Below are 5,530 nucleotides of genomic sequence, written 5' to 3'. Positions count from 1 at the left end.
ATTCATATCAACTGAGAGACTGCCTTCACTACAAAAGTGCACAGATACTTCTTGCTAAGCATAAACATTATTTTGCTCCCTAAACCACCCAAGAGTGGCTTCTTCTACATTTATGTTGCATTTAAAAGAAAATTTTTATTACTTAAAAAGAGAACAAAAGCAATGCTGTCCTTTGTTTCTAAATAATGTTACTAAAATCTATTTTAAACCAGCTAAATAAATGTTCAACACTGTCATCCATTTTGGACCATAGGCAATACTTCAAAAATTATGAGGACACATGCAGTTTAAATACTCATATCTTTGGATATCTTATAATGAATTCTGCTTTTCACCTTTTTTTTTTTTCCTTCACTAATAACTTATTACTCCAAATACTTGCTACTTTCTTACCTAAATTTAAGCTAAGGAAAAATATTTTATGGAAATAGCCTTTAAAATTGTCCCGCTCTTTGACATGCCTAAAGGTTCCATGTGCGATTCTGGTACAAACAGGCCCAATGCCATGTTAGTACAGATCCAGGAGTCCTAAATTTCCACCTGTTCATGTACCTTTTTCCACCATGTACCATGAATTTTACTTGATAACCTGATCAGAAGACGACAACTCTGCCTGTAGTATAACAGGCAGGACGCGATGGAGCCGCACCGCTCCAGCGAGCAGCAAGTCTGTCCCGTCTTGCAGCAATCCAGCAGCAAGCTCCTGTGTTACACATGTGTGTGTGTATATATATATATATTTTTTTTAAAAAAGGTTAGTTTTAGGTCATAACTGTTATTTGTAATTGATTTTCATACTGCTTAAAGTCACGGAGCACTCTAATATATAGAATAATAAAAGGGTTTTCATGAACATGACAGAACAGTTGAGGTTGGAAAGGACCTCTGGACATGAGTGTACATTCATTGGAATAAAAATTACCAAACATGATACACTTCTATAGAGATAATGAAAATTAATGACTGATTACCAAAAACTGTCCTAACAAGGGAGTGATATAATTCAAATGCTGTCCTAGTTTTCTACTGCCAATGTGAAAGACACCATTTAATCAAGTTTTCATTTTAATAAAATGTTACAAAATCAAATCTAGAACTAAGATTGACCTGGAAAGGCACAAGCCAAGGAAATTCAACTGTTCCAGAACTGAGACAAGAACTTGTAATTGACCTCCTATGTGTTTTTAGGAAAACATCTCATCTTGATTTACAGACAGCCATATACTTATTACAACCCCTGGTAATCTATTTTGAATTAAACCCCCACAAAAATGGTAACCTATTCCACAGACACAACCACACAACTACCCTGCCATACCCCAATATCTTTCCTTCTTGTGCGCAGTTGCATGCCCTGGGCAGGATATTACCATCCAGTATGGTGTGCCATACCCTTTATGGGGCACAAGACTGAGACTCAGTTAATGACCCAACTGGACTCTTGTGAGAGGTCTCAGAAAAAGGGCAGGCTTTGCACCGTTAATAATCCTGAAGATGGTGATGTCCTGGAAGCCATGAACGATTCACTGCTCTTAAGAAGTACCGCAACTACGGAGCATTCTTCTATCTAGTATATTAGGAGCAGAAGCCAGAGGCAAAGTTAATATGTTTTTGACTCAATGATTTAACTAACAAAAATCCAGCTGAACTTCCAGCCGAACACAGAAGCCCATCTGAAACAGATGCACCAAGTATCAAGTAAAGTAGAAGTAGGGACGCTTCACTTTGAATTGATTCAGCTACATTAGGTAATTAAACAACCTGAAAGAAAATATATTCCTTGGAAGTTGTCCACCCAAAGGTACAGGCAGGCGCTTCCTTCCCTCACTGGTCTTCTAAACTTGTAATTAAGACTCAGCATTTGCTTCACTCTTTTGTTCAGTGGGAATCCAGAATTCATACACAACACATTTGCCAGTATTTCTGTAACATCTGACCTCTCCTTTTCACAAGCAGCCCAACTTGAGGATTTCAACGCTGGTACGAGCGAAGGCACTACAGAAGGTGGTAACAGTCAATTAGCAAGGTTTCAGTTTCTGAGCTCTTTAATTGTGAGCAGCACTATATATAGCATTGTAGGTTAAGAGCAGCATATCTGCCTTCAAATATAATGACATCTCACAACCAGTCACCCACTGAACATTGCTAGGTATGGGTTTTAATTAGCTACTTATCCTTTTAAAAATATTCAGTGTGATTTTCACAGTTGGATAACCTATTTTTAAAATGAGAATTAAGAGCATCTTCAAAGCATCTCTCTGAAATGACTTGTAGGATTTTAATACATCTTCTATGATTCATTTTCCAATTAATTTTGTTTTATCCACCTTCCTCCAATATTTGTAAACCCAGAAATGACTGGAGCTGACCAACAAAATTACATTGTAAAACATCAAACCACCATCAGCCTAATCCAGGGTAACCATGTGCTGACACCAAAAGGTCTAGACCTGGTTTCATCTTTCTCTGCACCATGCCTCAACCTATGCAGCTGTGAGCATGTCATTCAAGCTTTCTGGGCCAAAAGAAATCTTTTTTTTTTTTTTTTCAGGGCAGATGGATGGCATTCTATTCTTTAAATTGTTGATCTGACTCTGTGGCTGAACAGTCAACTCAGTTTGATACAAGAAAATTAACAGAAGCATATGGTCAGGGATGTGGGGAAAGCAGAACTACCCATTTCAATAACAGCCTGCAGTGACACTAGCTCAGATGTAATGTCAGACTGCAACCTGAGGACCTATACAGGATCAAATTCTTCTCTGACTTGTACCCGGTACAATCACATCCCTCAAGGCTGTTCCACAGGTATAAATTTGACCCAGGATATTAGACCTGATGAGACAAAGTGGACACTACTTCCTATCTTCTGCCTTCATGAATATCAACAAGGGCAAATGCTAAGTCCTGCACCCAGGGAAGAATAACCCCATGCACCAGTACAGCCTGCGGGTCAATCAGCTGGAAAGCATAAAAAGACGTAGGGGACCTGGTAGACACCAAGTGGAACATGAGTCAGCAGAGTGTCCCTGCCACAAAGGGCGGCAACTGCATACCGGGCTCCATTAGTGTAGTCAGCAGGTCCAGGGACATGATCTTTCCCTCTGTTCATTCTTTGAGAGACTGTATCTGGAGCAGCGTGTACCATTTTTGGGCTCCTCAGGACAGGATTTACTGGAGGGAGACCAGTGAAGATGGCTAGGTCCAGAGCTGAAGCACAGGATGCATGAGCAGGGGTTGAAGATGGACTTGTTCAGCCTTTAAAAGCTCAGGGAAGATCTTACTGCTGTCTAAAACCACCCAATGACGTGTATATGAAATTGGAGCCAGGCTCTTGCCAAAGGTACAGAATGAAAGGACAAGAGGCAGCAGACGTAAGCAGGAACATGAGAAATGCCAACTCAATACAAGAAGAAAAAACCCCTACCATGAGCATTCTCAAATGCTGGAACAGGCTGTCCAGAGAAACTCTGGGATCTCTATCCTTGGAGATATTTGAGATGTGACCGGCCAATGCCCTCAGCAGCCTGCTCAAACTGGACTTGTCTTGAGCCAGGGGCTGGACCACAGGACCTCTACAGGTCCCCTCCATCTCACACAACTCTAGGGCTACAGGTATGCTCCGTACATAAACCTGAAGAGCAGGACAGCAAGACTCCTTTGTTCAGGAAGCACCATACATTGATAAATGCATTTGGTTTAGAATGAAAATGCCAAGAAGAACACTCAGTCTGCTTTCAAAACCTTGGCCTCAACATCCAGATGAAGAAACATCCTTCATGACATGCTTTAAGATGTACCCAGTACTGCTTAAGTGGGAACCAAACTCGCCCAAAATTCAGCAGCACTAAAAAAGTGAGCAATTAAAAAGGTTAGGCATATTTAAAGTCTACATAATTGCTATGTTCCAGCACAAACTGAATTTTAACTTCTAATTCTCAATATTGTCTTAATTTCTTAAGACACTTACACAAAAGCCCTCAGCATCTTTCTAGAAGAGCTGCGTGCACAATTTTATTAAAACTCAGCTTCTACTGATACAGATAGCCTTAATTTTCTCCCTCTTTCTATTTCACTTTTACAAAGTGTAAACCTTTTGGAGGAAATGTCTTTGGCAGCACTCTGGGGGACACAGGCCCTTCCAATTAATGAAACTAAGAATAAGATTGCTCACCCGCTTCCCGGGAATTCAGAGTAAGCAGTTAATCTGCAACATTTTTCAATGAATGTTGTTTTTCTTCTACTCATTCCTAATTTTAGGCAGTATCATCATGAAACACAACAGCAGAAAATGGTTTCAACTTGGCTATACACAGCATTGGAAAAAGAAGGGGCTAAACCCTCAATCTTCATGCTAGCAGAGCAAGCAATGCAATTAAAACCTGCATTTGCTTAAGAGCCAACTGCTCAGTGCAAGATAGAGAGAAACAATCACATCGGAGGACACATTATGCTGTACTTGTAATAGTCTGTTTTTCTCTCAATACTAATTCATTTGTTTCACACTTTGACCCGTGGCAGCCCAGGGCAATAGCAGCTGAGTGCCAAGGGGTGGCCAGGGATGAGTTGGGTTTCTGGCGGAGAAGCTCTTTCACAGAGGAGGGCAGCAGCTTATCGCCGCGGTGCAGAGGGCACCAGGGAATACAGCTCTTTTCTGTGACACCGGGCCACGCAGCATTCAAAAGTAGTAACACCAGGAGCTCCAGAAAACGAATGGACTTGTGTTACTGGCTTTTTCCCACTGCTCCAGCTAGCCGTAGGCACATTAGATTTTCTCACTGATTTTACCGTCTGAAGCAATATCGCTTCCCACCAGTTTCTATTCAAATCGTATCTTCTCTGAAAATAAGAAAAAAAAAAAAAAAAAAAAAAAAAAAGACTTGCTACTGTGACTGATTTACTACTCAGTACAGGAGCAGTTTAAGTGTTACTTCAAGAGCTACAGAAATACAGGTTATAAAAGTGCTCATTTAAAGCACTTAATGATCCTGCACCACTCTGGAGACCCTTGTCACAAGTGCAAAGTGACTTCTGCTGCCAGTGTTTTCCTCTGAAGCTGGTAAAAGCCTTGCTTGGTTTCCATTAGAGCAGGATCAGCCCCACTGCCAGGCAGCCACCCCCTCTCAAGTTGTCACTGTTCTGGAAGTCAGATTTCTAACAGAGCACCCACATTAAAGTCCAGCTGTAAAAGGCAACATCGGATGCAGTCTGCAGGATCAGCCAGCTGCCTCAGGCGGCGTGCTTTTGGCCCATTATTTAAGGTTTCTGCCCATGTGTAAGAAATGAGGACACAAACGGTACTCCTGACTCTTCCCACCAAAGCAAATGCCAAGGCAGAATGCTTTACAGTCCTGTACCTCAAATCAAACGGCTCTATTTTTTTGCCTTTTAATAATTTTTTTTTAAACAACAAAAATAAATGTTCTTTTTTCTGCTTAAACCACATGTATTTACAGTCCACCCACCCTATTTTTACTGAGGATATCACTCAATAAAACACATGCTGATGATGTTTAGATAGGACACTCTT

The 5,530-nt window shown here is 40.8% G+C and overlaps 1 protein-coding gene across 1 annotated transcript in view; it reads right to left on the bottom strand.

Moving 5' to 3' along the window:
• ABLIM2 (actin binding LIM protein family member 2) overlaps positions 1–5,530 on the bottom strand; it is a 135,137-nt gene that overhangs the window by 82,275 nt on the left and 47,332 nt on the right. The window lies entirely within an intron of this gene.

This window comes from Egretta garzetta, unplaced genomic scaffold (assembly GCF_000687185.1).
Source record: "Egretta garzetta isolate BGI_Z169 unplaced genomic scaffold, ASM68718v1 scaffold107, whole genome shotgun sequence".
Lineage (NCBI taxonomy): Eukaryota > Metazoa > Chordata > Aves > Pelecaniformes > Ardeidae > Egretta > Egretta garzetta.
This window is presented reverse-complemented; position numbering and strand designations above follow the sequence as displayed.